The sequence below is a fragment of the Rhinolophus sinicus genome, linkage group LG15 (assembly GCF_036562045.2).
Source record: "Rhinolophus sinicus isolate RSC01 linkage group LG15, ASM3656204v1, whole genome shotgun sequence".
NCBI lineage: Eukaryota > Metazoa > Chordata > Mammalia > Chiroptera > Rhinolophidae > Rhinolophus > Rhinolophus sinicus.
Window position 1 is genome coordinate 14,098,826 of NC_133764.1, and position 18,156 is coordinate 14,116,981.

Sequence of the window (18,156 nt, forward strand, 5' to 3'; positions counted from 1 at the left end):
CCTCGGGCAGCTCTTTGGCTGACCTGGCCCCTGATCCAATTTAGGTGTGGCAAGAAAGGCAGTGTGCGTAGTCTTGAGGGCACTTAGTAAGACAAATTGAGATTGCAAGAAGCCAGCTGATGTGCCTACCCTTAAACAAATTGGAAAAAAAAAAAAAATGAAGACAACGTTGCAATGCATTTTCTGTCAGAATTTCGCCCCCTGGGGATTTCTACATCTGTAAAATGAAAATTCTAACATTTGTGACTTATTATAAGGATTAAATGAGATAATATAGGTAGAGCCTAGTCTCTGGCTGGTTGCTAAATAAATGGGAATAACTAGGGGTGGTTATTAGTATTATTAACAATAATAAAGATATACTGAAACTTATTTAGAAATAGACAATTGATGGAATGGAGGACACAGATCTTAAACACATTTTTGGATTTAAAAAATTAAATATGTGCATAAATTAAGTATTACAAATCAGTGGGCAGGGAATAGAATATTCAACAAATAGTGTTAAGGCAATTGATTGTTTATTTGACACCATGTGTCAGAACAAATACAGGGTGGATTTAAGAGTTAAATATAAAACTCAAAATTGTGAAAGACCAAGGGAACATATATGTGAATATTTATAACTGTCAATGATGGCAAAAGTTCTAGAAACACAAACAATGGAAGAAGGCACAAAGGAAAAGTTCAGTAGATTTGATTACATAAATGTTTTTTAAAAACTTATATAAAAGGTTACCCAAATTACAAACAACAAACTTGGAGAAAACTTTGCAGAAAACATAAAAAGGTTAATATATTTCCCTTGTATGTATTATCTATTAGAAATATATACAAAACAAACTGGAAAAAAGGGAAGTGAAAACACAGATCTTGTTGGTAAATAAGCCAAGAAAATTAAAGGCAATTTACAAAAGAGAAAAATGCAAACATAGTTAACAGACAGGACAAAATACTCAGTTTCACTAGCACGCAGAAAAAGCAAAGTAAAATTATTATATGTTTGTCTCTCAAATTAGAAATAATAAAAAATAATTAATATGTGTGATGACATGGTGAAATGAACATGGCTCATTTCTAAATGGAGACTAAGATTCCACTTTCTTATTGGTAGTGAGAATGTACAAGAATTTTAATATCGTAACTGGTGGCCCAACATTTGGATTTTTGCAGCTTGAACTCTGAAGCTACTTAGAGGGCACGAGTTTGCCCCTTTGGGGCTCCAGCACTACATGCTGATTGTACTGTTTGATAAATTGTACTCCTTACATCCTTCATTGTACAGAATATTAATTATGAACACAGAATGGACTCTAATATTCTGATAGCTATGGCAGTCCCAAAGTGACAGTCATGCCAGAACATCCCGTGAAAGGCGTACCCAGTGAACGCCCTAACCGGACAACTCCAGACTCAGGGTGGAGTGTGACCATCTGGATGGATTTATTGGACTGCAGATGAGCTTTATTGGACTACAGATGGGTGCATCACACTCGGCCTTGAGCATAAGATCAGAGCTCTTTGATGGCTCATCGCTGCCGGCTGCATCTGCACTAGTCCCAGATGGAACGCTTGAAACCTTGCTTCCTGACGGTCTCACCAGCCTGGCCTGATGCCTGACACTAAGCAACCCAGCGCCACAGGGACTATGGCTGAACATCAAACTCTGTCTCTCATTCTTCTTTTGTAAGACTCTGTCCGCCTTTCCTAACCTTACTGCTTGCAAACCTGTGTGACCCTCTTGTGTGAAACTGCTCTACCTCAACTATTGGAGGCTCTCCTCTGGCTGGAGACTTGGTTAATGCCCATGGTAAACTAGTCAGTAGGCCTAGATCCACGGCTTTATTCTAATAAAGTCTGACATTGTGGAAAGATACAAAGGTGTGTGAGACTGCTACTTTGACAGACACGTCCTGCTCACGACTTCCATAAATATCACTCTCTGTATTGTAATTGTGTGATCAAAAAAGCCCTTTTGCTCCACATGCCTGGGCTGAAACTAGAATGTTGGTAGATGTTTAATCATACGTTACCCACTGTTCTCATCTCACAACCCCACTTGTTTGACCACGAAGTCAGAGGACATTGAAAGTCCAGTTGCCCCCACCAATGACGTAAATTTATGGTCGTGTTTCCCCTAGCAACCCATCTCTTTGGTCATCAGTTCCTTGCAACATTTACCTTTAAAAATCTTGCCCCATCCCCCCCACACCTCAGAACACGTCTTCAGTTCATATGGAGGGCTATGTCCCTGATTTGCAAATTATGTATGAATAAAGCTCTCTTTAGATTATTTCTGGAATTTTGTTAACAGTCGATAGTTTAGCAATATGTATTGTTAATGAATAAAGATTCAACCCAGGAAATTTAAGGATCCAATTGGCTTTACTGAATGAGTCATCATCTCGCAAGCTGACTCCCTAGGAAATAGAGAGGTGCTCTGAGAAATTCTCTGAAATAGAAGGTTTTTATAGGCAGAAACTGGGCAGGCCAAGAAAGTTATTCGCAAAAGAAAAGAAAGGATTGTTTCAGGCAGGGTCTCCTTTCTTTGGGGGAAGGGTGGCTGGGGTCTTACAAAGCAGATTACTAGCATCCAGACTGACTGGTTTAAAGTTACATTCCTGGGAGGGGCTGAAACTGCAATTAAATCTTAGTTTGCTGTCCTGGGGGCAAGTGACACCGCTTTGGGGTGTTGTTTCCTTTTTAACAGTATTAAGAGTCCTAAAATATTCATATCTCATATCAAAATATCCACTTTGTAATAGTAAAAAACAAACAAAAAAACCTATTATGTATTTAGAAATAAACTTAATAAACAGGTGAAAACTCTCAGTTTTAAAAGACTTCAAATTCTTCCCTAGAATTAACATTTGAATAAATGGACTAACTATTCCATGTCCCTATCTGGAAAGATCCAATATGTAAAGCTGTCAATTATTCACAAATTATCAATAAATTTAACGCATTCTCATTAAAATCCCAATGGTAGAAGATTTCAATCAGAAAAATGATTCTACAGTTAAAATGGAAGAGAAAATGTGAGACTAACCAAGTACGTTTGGGAGGAAAGCGAGTAATGAGAATGTGACAATGTGATGATGTAAGATTTCCAGAATGAGATGTGAATATATATTCTAAAGCTATAGTGGTTGAAACATCGTGGCACTGACACAGAATAGTGTAATAGAATATAAAGTTCAGAACAGACACGAGTATATAAAAGCATTTCTTATTTGACAAAAGAGGGTACTTCAAATTACTTGGAATGGTCTTGGGACACAAGCTATATAGGGTTATAAAAATAAAGTTGTATCCCTATATCAGGTACTAAAATGAATTTTGGATAAAAAAATGTAAAACATAAAATAAAAAGTGAAATTATAATGTAAGTAGTAGAAAATATAGATGAATGTTTATATACTTGAGATGAAGAAAATCAGTTCAAGTGTGGCAGCAAAGACAATTCATAAAGTAAAATATTTACATACTTGACTACATAAAAGTCTGTATGTCAAAAACACCATTAGTATTGAGAGACAAATAACAATATGGAAAGTATTTGCAGAATATATGAAAAAGAGTTAATACTTGTATTTATAAAAGAAGAAAAGCTCTGTCTCCCTGACAACTAAAGAAATGCAAACTAAAACAGCATGGAAATAGTGATTCACTTATCACATTGCAAAGATTTTTTTAAATGATAGTATCTAAGCTTGGTTAGGGTTAGGAAAGTGGCCCTCTCACATTGAATTGGTAGAAAAGTCAAATGGTTCAGTCTGTCTAGTTGATCATTTGTCAATATTTATAAAATGTTGAAAATATAGTACACATGCATGTGATCCATTGAAGGAAACAGCTAAGCAAAGACATATTAAAGCTTTGCTGTTAAGCGTGAAAGACTGGGAACAACCTAAAGTGTCCAGATGGGGGACTAATTAAGGAAATCCTGATGCAGTTATAAAATGATACAGTCATTACAAACTACGGAGCAGGTGCATTTATTCAATGTGGAATTGACGAAAAACAAAAAACAAAACAAAAACAGGCTGTGATGGGATGAGGACTGGGAGAACAGGAGACTTCTGGGTTGTGAAGCGTGGAAGAACGGAACGCCAAAAATCAGACAAAAAGTGAAGGAAGGGGAGGCCAGTCTTCTCAGGGAGGCTAAGTCATGCCCAGGCATTCCTGTTTTATACGCATCTTCCCTCTACTCCCAAGTTTGCTAATGAGTCTTGCTAAGGACATGATTGAAACCACACATCACTAATTGGCATGCTCCACTCTCCTCTCTAAGGTCTAGTTCTTTTCTGACTAAAAGACCCAAAAGAAAGCAAGTTTTTTTCTGGGCATCCCTTCCCTCTGGCCTTATTAGCAGAAATGCAGAAGACAATCAGCAAATCCCCAGTCTCCCTTCAACCCCGCATGGACCAAATTAACCCGAACTCTCATTTGGGAGCTAATTAGAGGATTCTGTTTGTGGAACTTGCAAGGACTTCATTTTTCTAGCCCCGGCTCTGGCTGTCTCTGTGGTAACTTTCATTAGAACAGCTTCTGGATGGGTGTGCCTCCTGAGACCCTGTGAAGCTGGGGAAGTTAGTGAAGTTTATCACTTAGTAGCCTCTTGTCTAAGATAACAAGATACTAAGGTGTTGCTGGCGGGGTGGAGGGGGTAGGGGTGAGGGTGGGGAGACCCACAAGAGATTAATCATGCTGCCACCCAGTGTCCATGGAGGGCGAGGCAACAGCTTCTAAAGTTCTGAGTCCTTCACTAGCTTATTCAAGGGAAGTGAGGGCCACCGTGGTACAAAGGGCATAGCACTGGCTGGAGTTTTGGAGGGTAAAGGGGAGATCCCTGCTCTGGTCCGTATTAGAGAGAGGGCACAAACTCTGGAATACAGCAGCTCCTACTCGAAACCCAATGGAATTTTAACATCTTCTACATTATATTTGTCAACTCAATAGTTCTGTATTTCAGTTCATTTAATCCTCAGAATAATAATGTGAAGTGCATATTATGACTCCCATTTCATAAGTGAGAACACTGGGGCCCACAGAGAGGAAATGTCACACAGGTAGCTAGTAGCAGTGTTGGCCCAGAAGCGGGGTCTGCCCACTTCTCAGGTCAATGCTGTCTTCACTTGACCACAGCTGATTAAATGCACAGGCTTCTCAGCTTGCTGCCTGGCACCTAGAACATATTTGATTCATATTTGCCTTTCTTTGTATCCTGGCCTAGACAACTACCTGTAAATACCAAATAAATGTTCCTTTTAGGGCCCTGATATCATTATCTCCTCCGATCCTACAAACATAAACTCTGAAAACAAGGTTAGATACTTTCACGCTGATGTTCCAAGATTCCTTCCCAAGCTCATTTCTTTCAGTTTCAATTATTGTTGACGCTCAGGCCTTCACATCTCTGCCTGGCTCACTGCTACCACCTCTAATCTAGGAATCTTTCCAGGTGCTGAAGCCCAAGAACCAACTTTTACCCATCAGAGATCCACTGTGCATGGATTGTTCCTGGGTTTATAACCTGTTCCCATCCTTACTGCCTTCCATTTAATTGCCCATGGCCCCTTATTTCCCTCCAGCCTTTGGCATCCTGTATGGGTCTGAATATCTATCAGTGAATGAAAAAACCCAAGCTACAGGGAAGGGACTAATTTTACAGATAAAGGAATTAATTAATGCTTAGAAAATTCACTTTTAAGTAGGAGAGATTAGATTCGAACCCAGGTCTCCAAATGTTATGTCTAAGGCTTTCTTTACTCCACTGTACAGCATTTCTACTTTCAGAGTTTCTGAGACACGTTGTACCTAGAGGCAGTAACGTTGTTGGTTTAGAATTCTTTGGTGATTTACTAGAGACAGGCAGGCTGGGAGGCAAAGATACCGGGCTAGGTAGGAGTCTGCCCTTTGTGCTAATTCTATGGCCTATGGAAAGTCACTTAGCCTGTCGGTAACTTTGGTTTTTTTTAACAGCAAAGTGAGGATAATAAAAGCTGGCTTTCTTACTCTCTAATCCTGGTCCTGGCTGTCAGTGACACTCAACTGTGCAGTTGCAATATTCACACAAAAACATAGATTTCAAAGTGCTTTGTAAATACTGTTATGCGCTAATGGACTAAGAAGAGAAACCGTATTTCGTTATAATTCTTTTGAGTCCTAAGAGTGCCTTCCTCTATGGTAAGCCTCTAGATGGTAGGATGGATGTGAGGGAAGGAGGCCTTGTTGAAATGTGAATGACAACATGTCCAAGTCGACACGTATAGATGCCCAAGGTGTATAAACTGACATCTGCTGAGCTTGACAGATGGATCCTGGCTGTCCTGAAGTTCACAGGTGTGTTGAGGACTGATAACACAGGGAACATGTTTTTTTTGGATACGAACTATCTGAAGTCAAAGTGGTTGGACCAAAATATTGCTAGAAGTTTCTTTTAGTGCCAGGAGGCCACAAACCTATGTTTGTGGCATAAGAAATTGTGAAAAGTCTACATCAGTCTCCACCAAGATTAGTCACTACCTTTAACTGGAATTACATAAAAAGATTGAAAATTAAGAGGCAGTGTTAGGGAGAAGGCATGTTGGTGGTGGTGCAGGAATGGAGGGTGCAATTTGAATTTTCAAGCCCAGGAGATGGGAGGAGGGGGAAAGGGTTCACTGGAGGTATTTCCTTAGATGGTTCGGTTTGGGTCTTAACTCAGAAGAGAAAAGATGGACAAGATGCTGACGACAGCTTCATATCTTCCCCAAGCCTCTGACTTTTGATCAAGTGAACCCAGTGGCCATATATTGGATGGACAGGACAACTTAGTATTTTTCTCAAAGATGAGAATGACCGAGGACCGACAGACACATAGACAGACAGACATGTTGAAGGCTAAAGAGAAAACACTACAGTCAACTCACTTTAACCCCAATCTCCCACATTTTCACCGTTGGCACTTTAAAAATATATATTTTTTCAAATTACAGAATTCAGTGAAAAACCTCAAATAAGAGTAAATGGAGTAAAAACCACAATTTCTTCTCCTCCGTTTCCTATCACTCTTCCCAGTCCCATTCCCTCCACAGCAGGAATCACCATCCAGAGCGTGGGGGTAGTTCTCTAGGACTTTTTCGCCTTGTACACATATACATGTCACATTATCATCACTTGTAAATTTAGCAATATGTGCTATACATCTTTCATTTTTTAACAATTAAACTTTATTGGGGTGACAATTGTTAGTAAAGTTACATAGATTTCAGGTGCACAATTCTGCATTACATCATCTATAACCCCATTGTGTGTTCACCAACCAGAGTCAGTTCTCCTTCCATCACCATATATTTGATCCCCTTTACCCTCATCTCCCACCCCCCAACCCCCTTACCCTCTGGTAACCACTAAACTATTGTCTGTGTCTATGAGTTTTTGTTTCTCATTTGTTTGTCTTGTTCTTTTGTTGTTTTTGGTTTATATACCACATATCAGTGAAATCATATGGTTCTCTGATTTTTCTGTCTGACTTATTTCATTTAGCCTTATAATCTTAAGATCCATCCATGTTTATATATCTTTCAATGTCAATACTTTCACTCTTCTTTTTAAATAAAAATATGCCTTTTATTAAAATTATTTACATGGAACATGAATTACTCATATTTAATAGCAGAGTTAAAAACTTCACTTCAGAACATGAAGTAAAGAAAGACAAACACTTCGTCATAACTTATGACTACTCATTTAGTATTATTATCCCATATCTGTAATGTACTCCAATCCAAGTTGAATGTATCCCAGTCTTTGGATGTTACAGGATTTCACACCCAGGTGTTCTATGCTCAGCTGTTGCTGACTAAATGCTCTCTTTCTAATTCTTTACAAGAAGGAGACACTTCTGCTTTAGCTTCAGGCAGTTTCTCTTATTTTTGAAGAGAAATGATACCATAGTTCACTTGCAAAGTCAGGAAAGCTTCTCCCTGTTAAGTCAAACTCTGTGATTGTCTTTATTTCATCAGAAGAAAGTTTCTCTCTTTTTTTATTTTCCCTTGATATCTTTATACTTTCCTAATATCGAACCCTTTAGAGTATTTTGAAAATGTCTAGCAGTTTCACTGACCTCGCATGTAGAAGACAAATTTCTTTCTATTATCAGTTAATCAAGCCACAAGATTTCTTTATGCACTCAGCACTATGCTGGATTTTTGGCGAGCATGGTACAAAACATGGTTCCTGTCTTTCAAGAGTTTATAATCTAGTTGGGGAGAGCAAAAGAAGCTGCAAGGAATATAGAAAAGATTATGGGGGTGTCTTGCAGGTGACACTCCTTCAGAGGAGATTAAAAACAGTGAATAAAACCAAAAAGATGCATGAGTCCCCTGATAAGGAAAAGTCCTCCCTGAGTGACAGGCTGTGGCTGAGAAAGATTGAGTGGAGAAGTCAAGAAGAAATGATGGAGGGCAGTGCACACCCAATGGTCTAGATATGATATGGTAGTGATCAAAAAGAAACCGGTAGCCCTTGGAGGATGAGAGGACATGAGACAGACATTGCTCCGGGGGGTTAATCAGGGCAGCAGTGACTGGACAAGGGGCCCGGGGCTTAGAGGCTGTTGCATGAGTCCAGACGGGCCCAAATGGAAAGGCAGCTGTCTGCAAGAAGACAAGAGTGTGGGTGTGAGAGTTTCAGAGAACGCCCAGCAGACCCGGTGTGTGGCTGGATTTGGAGAATGACGGTGGGTACCTCCGTCTGACTGGGAAAAATTCTCAGACACCTTAAGGGTTCCATGCGGCTCTCCTCAAGCAGTTCATAAGCATGTCAGGTAAGGTCACTCCTCTCAGACTTCTAACTTCTTGGCCAGGAAGTACCTGAAGTGGTTCACAGAAAAGCATTCTAGAAATGGCCACATTAGCACGGGAAATCTCTGGATTGCCTTAGTTTTCACCCTTTGGGTAAAATCTTAGTTTCCGGTACACATTCATTGGTAAATTGCAAACAATATCTCCCTCTATGTTGCCTTTCTTAACAGTCTCCCCAACTTTACTAATTATCTGTACGTACAACCAACGTTTAGCTTTTCTCCCCAATCCAAGGCAAACCATATATTAAACAGAATGGCCAATATAAACCAGAGTTTTGGGCCACTAAAATTAAAAGTTACTATTCTGAATGCTTCTCATGAAACATAAGATGATACATTCTCAAGTTTTTGGTGGATGGGTTGTGAGTGTCAGCTCATGAAGTGAAGTGAAAATGTGTTGCTCCCACTGGTGGTTAGCCAGGCTGGGAACTCTGGTTTGGGGACAGGTATTTGATAACGTTGCTCTGAAGAAGATGCTCACAGGTCCCAACACCCTGCTCCTACGGTGTGTTAAACCCCAATTTAATTTCACAATCCTAGACCTATTTCCTGAAGAAGAACCTTTAAAAACCAAATCCCATGCTCTGGTACAAATATATTTTATCTTAGAAGGGGAGAGGGGGGCAAACATTTTGTTTTTGATTAAGATTTTAAATATATTTCAAATGAACAGTCATTAAATTAAAAAAATACAAAATAATTGATTTGTGTCCCATTCCCTGTCCCACATTATCATTTTTTCTCATCGGTCTTTACTCTAGCTCCTATCAGCAACGTAGATACTCTTTGACCAACGTTTTAGCTTTTCTCCCCAATCCAAGGCAAACCATATTCTACCCGGGCCCATACTATCTAAGTTCTCTCCCATCCCTCGTTGCCTGGGAAATGGGACAACTGTCATTGAGTTCATCCTTCTTGGCCTACAATCCAGGCCTTGAAGTTTCCCCGCCCACATCCAGGCCTTCAGCATAAAAGAGTCGGGGGTGGTCCTCAAGGAGGGAGGGGTGTCTTGGTGCCTCCGCCTTCTCACTCGGGGGCCTCTTTCCAGTCAGCACTCTCTTCAGGGCGCCCTGCACATCGGGTTCCGGAGGCTGTAGATGAGTGGGTTCAGCATGGGGCTGAGGACAGTGTGGAGGATGCCAACCCCCTTGTCCTTGTCTGAGGCCGAGACTGAGCCGAGACGCATGTAGCTGAAGAAGCCAGTTGCATAAAAGATACAGACCACGGTGAGGTGGGAGCCACATGTGGAGAAGGCTTTTCTCTGCCCACCAGCGGAGCGGATTGGTAGAACTGCAGCTGCCATGCGGGTATAGGACAGCGAGATGAGAATCATGGGGCTCACCCCCCTGAAGGTGGCCCCAACAAAGAGCAGTTGTCTGTTGAGGTGAATGCTGGAGCAAGAGAGCTGGAAAAGGGGTGGGAGGTCGCAGTAGAAGTGGTTGAGCACATTAGGGCCGCAGAATTTGAGCACGGACACAGCCACGGTGTGAGTCAGAGGCGTTGATGAAGGAGATGGTATAGCAAATACCCACCAGGGCACCCTGGACTTCATGGCTCATGCGGGGGCTGTAGGTGAGGGGCTGGCACATGGCCAGGTAGTGGTCATAGGACATGGCTGTCAAGAGGTGACAGTCCACACCAGCCAGGAGGTGGAAAAAATAGAAGAGCTGTGAAATGCAGGCAGCATAGGGGACTCTGCATTGGTGGGCCAGGAGACACGCCAGCATCGGAGGAACGGTGACAGCGATGCACCCAATGTCCAGCAGAGGCAGGTTCCCCAGGAAGCAGTACATAGGAGCGTGGAGTTTGGGCTCCACAAAGATGGCAGCCAGGATGCTGACATTGCCCCCCACTGTGACTACATAGGCAAAGAGGCAGACAGCAAAAGGATGGTTTGCAGTGTTGTGTTCTCTGTTAGGCCAAGAAAGATGAACTCAATGACATTTGTCCCATTCCCCCAGGCACCTGGCTCCATAGGACACTGCGAAGAGCTGTAGTGGGAGGAGAAAACTTGGGCCTGCCAAACAGGGAGAGAGACACACAGTGGACACTTAATTTGTGTCTACTGGATGCTAGGATAATATGGCGTGGGTACTTACCAATCAGAATGGATGCCAGCCTAGAGCTCAGCAGGCTCCTGGAGGACCCTACCATGTCAGACGTGAACTCTTTAATTGCTGGTTCAGGTTGAGGTCTGGGGGATCCCAGGGAAAGGCTGGGAGAGAGGGAACTACTTTGGGGAGCCAGGACTGGGGCTATTTACCAATGCAATATGGAAATGTTTTGCTTTTTTAGCAACTATTAAGGTCATATTGGTGTATAGTAACTGAATAGCAGCTCTGATGAGCTCAATAAATAAGAATGTATAACGTTCTAGAAAAGCACGATAGAAGAGAGTAGCAATAAAGAAGGGTAGGAGGACAAGAGCTTATGAAATCAAAAAGGGATGTGAAAGAGAGTGAACTGAGAGAAGAAGAGCAAGGAACAGAAATACACAGAGGCTAACAATGGAAGACATGAAGGCAAGTCAACAAAGGACTAACAATGTTTTTAAAGTATAAACTATGAGTATTGCGCTACGCACTCCATATTTATTTTCTCATTTAATTCTCACAGAACTCTGTCAGGTAACTCCTATTATGTCTTTGTAATCAGGACACCGAGGCTGGGAAGGGCAACAAGTAGCAGAAGGTTGTCTAGCTCTTGGCACAGCTCCAGCCCGGGACTGTCTGACTCCCCAGGCCCACACCGTCACACAATAATCCCTTCCTCATAGCTCATCTCTTCCTGCCCTGCAGTTGGAGAAGATAAATGTCTTCTCTTACGAGCTGGTCCCATGCATACAATCTCTCCCTAAGAGCTGGGCAGGCCCGGCAAAGTGTACATTTGAAATTAGTACAGAAATAATGCGCGTGTTCCCTGGAGGTGGTGGAATCAGAGTGACAGCCAGTGACAGGTAAGATGTATAAAGCATTTTCTATACAAGTTACTTTTATGTATTTACTCCGATCCATACAAAAATCCTCTAAGGTAGGTAATACTAATAATAACAGAGACCTAATTAGATCTTAGCATGTGTCAAGCACCATTCTAAGCATTGTACATGTATTAGCTCCTTTAATTCTCAAATGATCCTTTGAAGTAGGTACTATTATACTATTACAACCCCCATTTTTCAGATAGGAAACTGAGGCACAAAGAGGTAAGGTAACTGGTCCAAGGTTATGGAGAGCTGGGATTCAGACCAGGCTGGTGTCAAAGTCAGTGTTCTTAAACGTCTCACTCTACTCTGAAAGAGAGTGAATGAATGATTCGCACATCTATGACGTGGTGGAGCTAGGATTTAAGTTGAAGAGTGTGTTCACAGGTGGCAGAGGGATTCATCACCCGCCACCTCCGGGACAGGCAATTGGTTGATACAGGTTATTTGCTCTGCTGAGAAGGCAGAGAGTATTTGTAGGAAGCCCTTGTTATTTTAGGAAATGTCCTCACGATGGATTTTCCTGGCTTAACTTTCAGGCAAGCCCAATCTGGGTTTAAAATCATAGCAGTGACACCAAGCACAGTGACAAGAGTTCAGCCTTGCTCTGAACAGTGGCTGCATCTCTCCATCCTTAAGGCATTGCCCACCCCCTGCTTCTTCAGTCGTCTCCCACCCTGCATGTCCGTACAAAGTTTAGTCTATCTCGGGTTCTCTAGTCCAATTTGCCCTACATAGTTCCTTTTCTCCACAAAGCCATGTATGGTCTCTCTCCTCTCTCTCTCTCTCTCTCTCTCTCTCTCTCTCTCTCTCTCTGCCATTTTCCTGGTATATAGGGATAACGCAGCACAGTGGAAGGAGCCGTGAAGTTGGAGTCTAGATGTTTGTGTTATAAAGAAGTTTCTACTACTAACTAGCTTTGGAACCTGGAGAAAAGGGGAAAAAAGATGAAAGGAAGGAAAAAAAGGAAGGATACAAAAAGCTAATGTTTGGTTGAATATAAACTTTCCTCAGGTATTTAAAATTTTAAATTAACTCCATTTTGCTCCATTATATGTTATTCTATTTAAATTAAAAAAAAATCCTTGAAGATAGGTAATCATTTTACAAATGAGAAAAGTGAAGCTCAAAAAAAGTTACCTTATTTAAATTCACATGTCAGAGTTTGTTCTAAATGGAGAACTTGTTCTTTTCTCCCAACTCCTGCTGGCTCCCAAAACCCTTGCCATTATTCTTTCTTTCTATCGATCTACCTGTAACATGAAAGCCTGTACTGCATTATCTCTGGGTTTATTAGAGGTATAAGATTCTGTAAATATCGATTCCTCTACCCAGATCAATTTAAATAGCTGCCTTGGCTCTCCCCAGACTCACTTCATTTGCCCTGCTCTTTACCCCAATCAGTTCCCTTCTGACTTCCCTCTATTTTTCCATTTGCCAGCTCTGTCCGTCATTCTTTCAGTCAATGTGAGTGGCAAACCTCACCATTATATTTCACTACCACTCCCTCAATCCAAGTGCCACCCAATCCTTTATTCTCCTATAACAAGGGAAAGGCCACATGAAGATCACGAGTGATCTTCCGACAGCAGTGGGGAGGCTCATGGGGGGGAACTTACCTTTCTGTGAGCATGCTGGGTAGAGTTCTTGGGTGGGGTTTCTCGTAGAGAGAGGAGTGAATATTATGCTGACTCAAGGTGGCTTTTCTCCAAAAGGCTTATAAAGGGAGTAATGCCAGAGCCAAGAGAGTCTGTCTTGGTGCTTTCTCCATTTGGGAGCTAACAAGCACCCAGAGGCCCTAAAAATTATCCCCTTTCCCCAGGGATTGTACAAGAAGCCCAAGGCAGACAAACAACCATACTCTTTAAGGGTTTTTCTCATCTGCCTAGTATTTTAGACTATTAAAGAAACATTAGATTTATGACAACACTCCAGGCTTCTAATGTCTCTGAGAAAGGAACAAAGATATAGTCACCTTATAATAGATGGGAAAAATAAGATCCAGGAGGCTTACTTAGATGACTTGCCAAGGCCAGAGGGTGGGTCTGTGGTAAAGCTCAGGGTGTGCCCTATATGAGCTGATTCTGGTACTTTTTCTCATTAACTTTTCACATTGGAATTTTTACGGTATCTATATCTTTAAAAAGTTAGGTTACTAAGATATAACTTTAATTGTCATGTCCTCTTGATTACTTCCTCCATCACTTTGTCGTATTCAAAGATGTTTTTCCTATTTTTTAAAAGAAGTTTTATAGTTTTAACTCTTACATTTAAATCTATGACCCATTTTGAATTATTTTTTTTAATATGGTGCAAGATAAGAGTTGAGGATTTTTTTTCCAAATAAAGGTACAGTTGTTTCAGCATCATGTGTTAAAAAGATTATCCTTTTTCTATTGAATTAACTTGGTGGCTTTGACAAAAATCAATTGACCTTATAATTGTGGGTCTACTTCTGGACTCTATTCTATTCCATTGGTCTATATGTTTATTCTTATACTAATGCACACTGTCTTGATTATTGTAGTTTAATAGTAAGTCTTGAAATCAGGTAGCTTAAGTCACCCAAATTCATTATTGTTTTTCAAAATTATTTTGGCTATTCTAGATCCTTTGTTTGCTCATAAAAAATTTAGAATCAGCTTGCTAATATCTATAAAACATATGTCAATATCTATATATATTAATTTGGAAGAATTAACATATTAATAATATTGAGGGCGGCCCGGTGTCTCAGGTGGTTGGAGCACCGTGCTCCTAACACCAAGGTTGCCGGTTCAATTCCCACATGGGCCAATGAGCTGTGCCCACAACAGCTAAGATCATGAACAATGGTGAGAGCTGCTGTGAGCTGCCGTGAGCTGCTGTGAGCATCCACCAATGGCCCGGGGACTGACTGTCTCAGATGGGTAGAGCACAAGGCTCATAATACCAGCACGGGCCAGAGAGCTGTGTCCTACACAATTAGACTGAGAATAACCGCTTGAATCATAGTTGGGAGGGGAATAATATTGAGTCTTCTGGTCCATGAACATGACATTTCTCTTTCTATATTTCTCTCATCAATGTCTTATAGTTTTCAGTGTATAGGTCTTACACATATATTGTTAAATTTATCCCTATTTCATGTTTTGTAATGTATTGTAAATGGTATTGTTTTAATATCAATTTTCCTTTTTTATTATATTGAAATACGATTGATTTTTCTATACTCTGTATTGATCTTATATAGTCTAATTTTACTAAATTCACTTCATAGTTCTAGTAGCTTCTTGTAGATTGCTTGAGATTTTCAACATTATTCATATCATCATCAATAAAGACAGTTTTAACACCCTCCTCTTTTGAATCTGTGTGACTTCTACTTTTCTTGCCTTACTCTGCTGGCTGGAACCTCCAATGCAATGTTAAAGAGAAGAAGTGAATACCAACATCTTTGCTTTGCTCCTGATCTTAGTGGGAATACATTCAGTCTTTCTCCATTAACTATGATTACAAAGAGCTCTAATTTCTTTGTAGATATCCTTTATCAAGCTGTTAAACTTACCTTCTATTCCTAGTTTCCTGTGAGTTTTCCTCACAAATGAATGTTGAATTGTGTCAAATGCTTTTTCTGAATCTATTGAGATGACCTAATGTTTTTCATGTTTAGTCAGCGGACATGGTGAATTAAATTGGTTGATTTTAGAAGGATGGACTGATTATTTATGTTACTGTAAACCTGTTCCTTAAAACAAGACACGGATTCATCCCATTAGTATTACTTGAATATATTTTATGTGTTGGTAGAAATTTCCTGTATTGTGAGTTTAGAGTTCAGATAGAATTAGAAAATTCTAGAAAATAAGCATACAGTAGATGTAAAACCTTTCTCAATAGTGCCAAATGTCCCCAAAACTAGAACATCAAATGTCTAGATCAGGAATGACAAACTCAAATGACTAAAAGGGCCAGACAGATGATGTGGTCAGATGGAAGACTTCTGGCATCCAATAATTCCCTCAACTTCTACTAGCTGCTCTGGAACAAACTGTGAATTTGTTAAAGGAACAAAAACTTCTTGATTCATATTTTCATTGTATTAGGGTTTTTTTTCTATTACACTGACCTTCTTTTTCTTTTTTTCTCTGCATTTCCCATTCCCCCACTCCACCTTACACACACCCTTCATCCTTGAAATGATATAACTTTTGAGAGTACTGTATTTCCCCAAAAGTAAGACCGGGTCTTATATTAATTTTTGCTCCAAAAGATGCATTAGGGCTTATGTTCGGGGGATGTCATCCTGAAAAATCATGCAAGGGCTTATGTTCCTGTTAGGTCTTATTTTCAGGGAAACACGGTAGTTAAAAATGTAGGCTGCCTAGGTTCAAATCCCAGCTCTGATGTTCATCAGCTGTGTGACTTTGGGCAAGTTACTTAGCCTCTCTGAGATTCGATTTCCTGAACTGTAATTTGTAAATTTGTAGGTTCCTCAAGGAGTTCTTATGAGGATTATATGACTTAGATGTCAGTCACTTAGAACAATGCCTATAGTAATCATGATATAAATGCCAGCTATTATAATTTTTATCGACTTTTCTTCCTAAGCCAGTCTCTGACCCCATGTCATCATATCCACACCCCACTTGCACTAATCACAATACCTCATGAAGGCAATAAGTGGAGCCATGATGTTCTCTAAGGCCAGAGGAAGGGATGTCACTTGGGAGGCGATCTCCCCTGAGCACCCACCACAAGGCGCCCTGCACATTGAGGTTCAGGAGGTTGCAGATGAGTGGGTTCAGCATGGGGCTGGTGACAGTGTGAGGATACCAATGCCTTTGTCCTTGTCTGAAGCCTCCACCGAGCCCAGTCTCATTACTGTGTTTTCCCGAAAATAAGACATAGCCAGACAATCAGCTCTAATGTGTCTTTTGGAGCAAAAATTAATATAAGACCCAATCTTATTTTACTATAATATAAGACCAGGTCATAATATAATATAATATAATATAATATAATATAATATAATATAATATAATATAAGGCCAGGTCTTATATTAATGTTTGCTCCTAAAGATGCATTAGAGCTGATTGTCCAGTTAGGCGTTATTTTCGGGGAAATAGCATAGCTGAAGGCATCTGTCCCGTAGAAGGTGTCGACCATGGTGAGGTGGAAGCCACATGCAGAGAGGGCTTTCTTGTTGCTCTCAGCAGAGCAGATTTGCAGGACTGCAGCTACCATGTGTGCACAGGACAGAGTGATGAGGACTAAGGGGGCCACACCCACAAAGCTGTTGCTACAAAGAGCAACTGATCATTGAGTTGAAGAGCTGGAAAAGCTGTGGGAGGTCACAACGAAAATGATGGATCACATTGGGAACACAGAATTGAAGAGCAGATAAGGCAACAGTTTGAGTCAATGCACTGGCAAAGGAAAAGGCACCTGACGTAAATGCCAGGGCTTGCTGGATTCCCCAGCTCATATGGTGCTGTGGGTGAGGGTTGGCAGATGGACAGAGAGTGGTCACAGGCCATGACAGTCAGCAGAAAGCAAATCCACCCCAGCCAGGAGGGGGAAGAACAAGAGCTGTGAGAGGCAGCCTCTCCCGGGAATGCTGTTCTTATTGGACAGAAAAGGCCTCAGCATGTCAAGGACAGAGACACAATGTAGCTGACATCCAGCAGGAACAAGTTCCCCAGAAAGAAGTACGTGGGGTTGTGGAATTTGGGTTCGAGGAGGATGGCAGCCAGAATGCTGAAATTGCCACCTACAGTAGCTACCTAAGAGAGAAGGAAATGGCGAAGAGGATGGGCTGGAGTCTCAGTTAGGCCCAGCAGGACACAATCAGTGACGACTGAGGTTTTTTTCCTGAGGCCCCCAGATCCATGGTTCTCTTCCACCAGCAGCAGAACAGAGCAAAGCTAGAAGATACCAGTGGTGGGGAAAGGAGAGTGAGATCTTGATAGCAACCACGTCCAAGAGAGCGCCAGGATGTAAGAACACAAAATTTAATGTGAGGACAGTTAAAGGCTGAGATATAATAAATATGACTCTTCATCTGTAAGCACAGTGGCACTGGACAGACTCAGAGATAGATGAACTGCCGTAGAAAGGAGAACACGCGTAACATTTGAAATTTAAGATTGTTTTCCGGAGACCAAACTTCCAAGAAGAAAACTCCAAGCCTACAGATGGTGCCAGGGCCATACATTTTATTTTCAGCTTTTAGAAACTATCTTTATATTTTGAGCTTCATATAGCGTATTATTCTTCAAAATTTTGAAATAATTTTCTAATAGTCTATAGGTTGCATGTGCCAAAATTTTCTTAACCATTGGG

General features: G+C 40.9%; 2 pseudogenes; both read right to left on the reverse strand.

The window, feature by feature from the left end:
* Positions 1 to 9,771: 9,771 nt before the first annotated feature.
* LOC109439139 (olfactory receptor 3A10) lies at positions 9,772 to 10,826 on the reverse strand (annotated as a pseudogene).
* A 5,642-nt stretch (positions 10,827 to 16,468) lies between these two features.
* LOC109439140 (putative olfactory receptor 3A4) lies at positions 16,469 to 17,704 on the reverse strand (annotated as a pseudogene).
* Positions 17,705 to 18,156: the final 452 nt, after the last annotated feature.